Here is a 7970-nt window from a genome sequence, read left to right on the forward strand (position 1 = left end):
AGAAAGAGGACATTATCTGAGTCTGTACTACTTCCTCACTTGGAGAATATCTATCACTATTTGTCTAAAAATATAAAAACATCTGTTTTCTAATCTAGCAGATTAATTGTTTAGTTATTTACTTTTTATAATTTTTTGGGGGGGTTGTCAGAGAAAGAATTGGACTTTTATTGTATATGCCTTTTCTCATTACAAAACAAAATATATTCTTCTTAAGCAGAAAGAATATTCTGTTTCAGCAATATTTGAAAAAGGATTCTGATACATTTTAAGTGATTAGTTAATACAAGAAAAGTTGGACTACTGAAAGAAAGCTCTTATTTTCATTGCCTTTAGCTACTGCACTATGGGAAATGCCAAAAAGGAGGCTGAGAGTGTTTAGCAAGGGCAACTATTTCAAAAATAGCTTACTTAGTTATGTAGAAAAGATGTTTAAGCATTGTAGACATACATAAATAATTATGAGACTTAAATATGAAATGTATGCTACTCTTGTATCTTCTCCCCAGTGTGTTTGAAAAAGCAGGGCTGCCAACTGTGTGCCACATTCTTTCTCATGGCACCCCCCTTCTACTCCCCAGCAAAGGGTATTCATAACCCATGAATTTCCTTTCTGGAATATTACACTGTTCATAGCATTGTTTATTATAGCTAATGTTGCAATACTGTTGTTCTTATAATCTTTCGGTTTTATTCTTCCAATATGTATTTTCTACAAAAAAGATGTTGTATGTATATTTTAAAACAATTTCACAAATGCTCCAAATTATAAAATCAAAGAGTAAATTTTTATCACCACGGCTAAGCATAGCTCTTCTGTTTATAGAAATTTCAAAATGGACTAAATTAAGTCTTTAAGCATTGTAGTGATCCCAAGTGTGCATCTATTTTACTTATATGTACTCTATGTAATTGTTATAAAGTGATTTTAATATTAATGTAATGAGAAGATTTACTGTAGAGCTATTAATACGATCTTCTAGAATATATGTTAGAATGCTAGATAGAATTTCTCAAATATATGACAATTATTTTATGAGAAATTTAAAAAATTCTGTAAGGAATAAACACCACTATTTTAACTCCTTATGGATGACAAAAATGTGACAATTTTTCTTCTACTAATTTTATGATTTATTATTTATAATTTGAAACAGTATAGTTTTTCATACTTAGTATTGAAAGAATAATCTCAAAAGTTGTAGGCTCTATTACTTAACTTCCCTGCTTAATATCTTATAAAAATCCTTTATGAGCTAGTAAAGTCCAAATTGTTAGCATCATTTAAAAGTATATCTAATCTGAGGTATCCAAGCTTTTTGCCACATTATACTTGGCTCAATGTTAATTGGATCTTCCTTTTCTTTCATTTCCCGATAACAACTTCTTTGGGACCAAGTAGTTACTTTCCAGCCTCCAAATGACCTTGACAAAACTATCTCCTCTGCCAATAAATCATAATTCAAATAATTAACTTTCTTTTTCCTTTTTAAATTGAGGGTATCATTTACCTAAAAGATTATTTCACTTTCTTAATCTGTATTTTTTTTCCTCAAGGAATTTAACTCACACTGACATAATGACTTCTATGGATTCTTCCAAATATTTAGCGATGATACCATGTAATTTAGCAAGTCATTCATTTAGTCACCCCATGTTAATTTAATGCTAATACGTTTTAGGCACTATAGTTTTTTTAAAGAGTTTACCTTAAAACTTCCATGAAAACAGGACAGAGGAAGAAGCAAAAAAGGAGAGAAAGAAAAAAAGAAAGGAAGGAAAGAAAAGAAGGAAGAAAGGCAGTGGTTTGTTCCATAATTACTCAAATCTCTGTTTGGGGATAATTTCTCATTGCCTTGAGGAACTGGAGTCCCTGCAGCTTATGATAGTGTTGAAGAGCTGAAGATGTAGAGATTAGATTATGAGGAAGCAGAAACAGGTGATGCAGAGTAGTACCTCTGAGACTATGGAGCTGAGCAAAGAGGAAGCTCCAGAAGTTTATGTGAGGGCTATGGTAAATTCATAGCTGAGGGGAGTGTTTAAGTTAAACACAGGAAGACCAAAGCATTCCTACTAGCAGCCACTATGAATATGAGAACAGTAGTGAGAAACCGGAAATAAAGCATTGTTGGAGGAAAAACGGTGTTAGGGGACATTGCAGTTCTGACTCAGAGAGAAAGGATAGGTAATTTTAAAACCTTATTAACATCTTTATATGCAGTTAACACAAGGCAAAAATCTGGACCTCAAAAGCAAGAACTATACCACACAGAAAGATCTACAAGCCAAGCTTTAGCAAGAGAAGCAAAATTTGGAGTTTTAGTACTACCACAGAAGCTGTGACACATTTGAATGTTCACAGCTATACTTGGCAGCATAAAATCAAGTCTTACTAAAGTTTGAGGTAGTAAACCAGTTCTTTAATTGCCTGTCAAACCAAGAATAAAACTTTTCCCAAGGAACATGACAAATTGAGAGTCTTTATAGCATATTAAAATAATATCCACTAGACCATAAAATCATTAGATGTGCAAAGAAATGGGAGTGAACAATGTATAGTCAAGAAAAATATTTAAGTAATCAATAGAAACTGAACACAAGATGGCCCAAATGTTGATCTCAGCAGGCAAAAGCTTTCATGTACTTAAAAAAAAAAAAAAAGATGTTTGAAGAATTAAAGGTAAACACTCTAAAATCATTTAAGGCAATGCGAATAAACAGATTGGAAATCTCAGCTAAGAAAGAAAAACTAAGGAATAGAATCAAATGAAAATTCTAGAACTTTAAACTAAATATAATAAAATGAAAGATTCAATGCATGAGCTTAACAGAAGAATTAAAGAATCATTTAAATGAACACTGATCAAAATGAATTACCCAATATGAAAAGCATAGAGATAGTAGATTTCAGCAAAATCAGCAGAGATTCAGGTATCAGGGGAACAATCCTCAATAGCTTAATATGAATGTAAAGGATGAAAATGGGAATTAGGTTGGGATACAAAAACATTTGAAGAAAAAATAGCTAAATATTTCTAAATGATAGCTAAATATTTTTCAAGTTTGATGAAAATTTGAGAACTTAGAGATGCAACAAGTTCACTTATCCCCAAGTAGAATTAATATAAAAAGAAACTCATCCAAGCTTATCATAGTCAAATTGTTGGAAAACAAAATCTTGAAAGTAGTCACACTGAATTTTTTTCTTCTGGCTTCTTTAGAGATTTTCTCTCTGTCTTTAAATTTCTAAATTTTTTTTATCATAAAACTAGGTGTTTTATTGGTATTTTTTCTGATTAGTATTCTCTGAGCTTTCTGGACTTGTGGTTTAATGTATGTCATTTTTGGAAAATTCTTGGGCATTATTACCTCAAATATTTTCTCAGTTTTGTTCTCTATTTTTTCTTTTTCTGGAATTTCAATTATATATATGATACACATATCCTACATATTATATGATATACAATTGTATGATATATATCATATTGATATACAATTGATAATTTACATAATTGAAATTCCATATATACATATATAAATACATATATATACACATATCTACATACATACATATCTATCTGCAATCCTTGGATGTTTTATTTTTTTCAAATTTTCAAATTCTTCTTGTCTTTCAGTTTTGGAAGTTTCTATTTACCTATCTCCACGTTCACTGAGGGTTTTTAAATTCCTCCTAGCATTTGTTTTGATTCATTCCAAGAATTTCTATATCTGCCTATATCACTTATCTGTTCTTGTATGTTGCCTGTTTTGTCCATTAGAACTCTTAATTTATTAATCCTAATAATGTTACATTCTCTATCTGATAATTCCAGCATCTGTGTCATCTCTGAGTCTGGTTCTGATGCTTGCTTTATCCCTTTTTACTGTGTTTTGTCTTGGCTTTTAGCATGCTTTGGAATATTTTTCTGACAACCAGATATGGTGAATCCACTAACAGAATGTGAGGTTTTACGTTAATCTGGCTAGGACTGGGGCTTTTTCTAGTGCTTTTTGCCACATGTTCCAGAAGCTTAAAATTCTTCTAGTGTGCTTGTTCTTGCTTCTCCTCTTGACTTGGGTTTTTCTTTGTATGATGTACCTTGTAACTCTTCAAGCTATAATCCACTGTTGTTATACCTGAGTCCTGTTGAGATGAAGGCAAGTAATGGGAAATGAAGTTTTCTATAATCTTCCAATTAAATCTTTGTCTTCTTGTGGAGCTGTGTCTTTGGCTTATAAACTTCTTGAGTATTTCTTCTTGCATAGCTTTTCCCACTACAGTCATGCATGCTTAATGATAGGGTACCCACTGAGAAACTTGTTAGGTGACTTTATGATTGTGTGAACATCACAGAGTGAACTTATACAAACATAGATGGCTAGATGGTATAGCCTATTTCTCCTAGGCTACAAACCTGTACAGCACATTACTATACTGAATACTGTAGCAATTGGAACACAGTGGTAAGTATTTGTGTATCGAACATATCTAAACTTAGAAAAAGTACAGTAAAAATATGATATAAAAGATAAAAATAAAGTGGTAGACCTGTATAAGGCACTTACCATAAATGGAACTTACAAGACTGAAAGTTGCTCTGGGTGAGTCAGTGAGTGAGAGATGAGTGAATGTGAAGGCCTAGGACATCAATGTACACTTCTATAGACCTTATGAATACTGTACTATAGGCTACATTAAATGTGAAAAAGAAATTATTTCTACAATAATAACCTTAATTGACTGTAAGTTTTTTACTTTGTAAAGTTTTAAATTTTTTAAACTTACTGTCTTTTGTAATAACACTTAGCTTAAATTAAAACACTTAGCATAAAACATAAAAACACATTTTATAACTATACAAAAATATTTTCTTTATTCCTTAAGTTTTTCTATTTTAATAATATTTTATTTCATTTTATTTTTACACTTTAAACGTTTTTTTGAAAGGTAAGACACAAACACATGCATCAGCCTAGACCTACACAGGATTAAGATCATCAACATCATTGTCATTCACCTCCACATCTTGTCCCACTGATAGGTCTTCAGGGACACCTACATGTGTGGAGCTTGCATCTCCTGGGATAACAATATTTCTTCTGGAATTCCTTCTGAAGGACCTGTCTGAGGCTGTCCTACAGTTAACTTTTTTTTTTTTTAATAAAAATGTTAACACCACTGTACTCCAGCCTGGGAGGCAGAGCAAGACCTTGCCTCAAAAAAAACAAAAAAACAAAAAAACAAAAAAACAAAAAACAAAAGTATAGGCCAGGCACAGTGTCTCATGCCTGTAATCCCAGCACTTTAGGAGGCTGAGGCAGGTGGATCACGAGGTCAGGAGATCAAGACCATCCTGGCTAACATGGTGAAACCCCTTCTCTACTAAAAATACAAAAAATTAGCTGGGCGTAGTGGCTGGTGCCTGTAAGTCCCAGCTAATCGGGAGGCTGAGGCAGGAGAATGGTGTGAACCCGGGAGGCGGAGCTTGCAGTGAGCCAAGATCGCGCCACTGCACACCAGCCTGGGTGACAGAGCGAGACTCTTTCTCAAAAAAGAAAAAGTATAGTATAGTAAATAAATAAACCAGTAATGTACTATTTATTATCAAGTATTATATCCTGTACATAATTATATGTGCTATACTTATATACAACTGGCAACACAATGTTTGTTTACACTAGTATTCCCACAATCACATGAGTAATGCCTTGTGCTGTGATTTTACAATGGCTAGGACATCACTAGACAATCATAATTTTTTAGCTTCGTTATAATCTTATGGGACCACCATATATGTACTTTGTCCTTGACCAAACCGTTGTTATATGGTGTGTGACTGTACTTAGGTGACATGGGGGCTGAAGTGAAAGGAATTACCCCTCATTGCTCTGAGACTTAACTTTGGTAGAGTCTTTCCACCTGAAGTGTTTATGTTAGTTATGGAAAAGGCTCTGGTTTTATTTCACTTGAATTATTTTTCGTCTCCTCCTGCCAGAGCCACATAAAGCATTCGTACTTGGATCCTTGACAACCTGGTAGGTTTCCTGGAAGTAAGGTCTCTCCGCAAAAATATGGGGTCTACCTGAGACAACTGCCCACATGAATGTCACAGTCATGCTGAGTGTAACACTCAGCCTCACAATTTGCCCCAATTACCATTTGAAGTGTTCCTACTAGTTTATGGCTCCCGGGGCTTTTTGCTTCAGGTACCCAGATCTCAGCTGTGACCTCTGGACTAACATGTCTCTCCAGATTTTAAAGTGGCAGTTTGCCCTGAAAACTCATTATAGAACTATGAATGATACTTTTAAAAGATTATCTGATCTTCCATAACCTTGTTAAATTAGTTCTAACACTTTTTATTTGTTGAATCTACAGGCTTTTCTCTGTACACAAACATATCTTCTGAAAACAGTTACACTTCTTTTCTGGATTTGCTACTTACTGTTTCTAAACCTAATATGGAATTACAAGTTAAGGAGAAATCTAAGGTGGAGATGCTGAAGTTAAGCAGAACTTTTGAGAGTCTTATGGGGGACAAAAATTGGAGAACAGGTCCTCAGGCTTTGAATGTCTACACCAGCTTTCTTAAAGATAGCTTTCTATTCTTAGTTTCAGACAACAGTGTGATTATCTGTCCCCACTTTACCTGCCTGCTGGAAATTGAACCATGAATACCTGAGACAGTTCTCAGTTAATTTAGTAAGTTTATTTTGCCAAGTTTGAGGATGTGCACCCGTGACACAGCCTCAGCAGGTTCTGACTACATGTGCCCAAGGTGGCCAGAGTACAGTTTGGTTTTATACATTTTAGGGAGACATGAGACATCAATCAACACATGTAGCATGAACATTGGTTCAGTCTGGAAAGGTGGGACAACTCAAAGCAAAGGCAGGACACCTCAAAGCGGGGAGGGGGCTTCCAAGTCATAGGTAGATAAGAGACAAATATTTGCATGCTTTTGAGCTTCTGATTAGCCTCTCCAAAGGAGGCAATCAGATATGCCTTAATCTCAGAGAGCAGAGGAGTGACTTTGAACAGAATGGGAGGCAGGTTTGCTTTAAGCAGTTCCCAGCTTGACTTTTCCCATTAGCTTAGCTATTTGGGGGCTCCAAGATTAATTTTTCTTTCATAATTTACCCCTTTTCTTTTTAAAAATCTTTTGGAGAAAGCATTTTAGATGAAAATGAGTCTCTGGTTTCAGGTTTTGTCTCATCTCTCATGGCTAGGATGGTTTATTCCTAGATGGGTAGGTCTCAAGTTATTAGGAAAGCTCATTTTTAGCAGGTTATGAAGTCATATCCTATGAAGAAAAAATAGAGTGAGATAGGGAGAAAAACAACAACAAACAAAAGAACAATCCTGGAAAATCTGTGCAGGCCACATTACTCTGAAGTCCATATATCAGTAGGGAGATATGAAAGTGGTTTCTGTATGTAAATAGGTTGCTGTTATTATCTTTTGAAGTTTAAGTTGTCTAGCTTCAGTAAGCAAGGCTTTAAGAAAGCACAACTTACTTTTCAGTGACTTCCAAATTAGGAAAACTGGGGGAAAAACAATGCAAAAAATTGAAAACATTATTTTGAAGATTTGCAGCCAAGAAAAATTAGAATTTGTTCCAAACTGTAGAAAATAAGAAAAATTGAAAAATATTAGACAAGACTAGAATCTAACAGGTGTACTATAGTTTTTGAAACATAATGTCAATCTCTCTATTTTTCCATTTTTACTAAAGACAAATCATGGTAAGACTGATTTTCTTTATTATACTTGGTTTAATTATTTGTATACAGTGCAGCAAAAACAATTATTTTTTACATAGGCTTTTAAATTGGCTTTGATGGAACTTTGTTCCACGGAAGGAATCTCAGATAACACTTTTTTAAAGCCAAGTGCAGCCATGGATTTGTATCATTAAATACCTATGAGTTAGGTGAATTCCTCTTGTCTTGAGGTCCCAAGATAAACT

The sequence above is a fragment of the Pongo abelii genome, chromosome 11 (genome assembly GCF_028885655.2).
Source record: "Pongo abelii isolate AG06213 chromosome 11, NHGRI_mPonAbe1-v2.0_pri, whole genome shotgun sequence".
NCBI lineage: Eukaryota > Metazoa > Chordata > Mammalia > Primates > Hominidae > Pongo > Pongo abelii.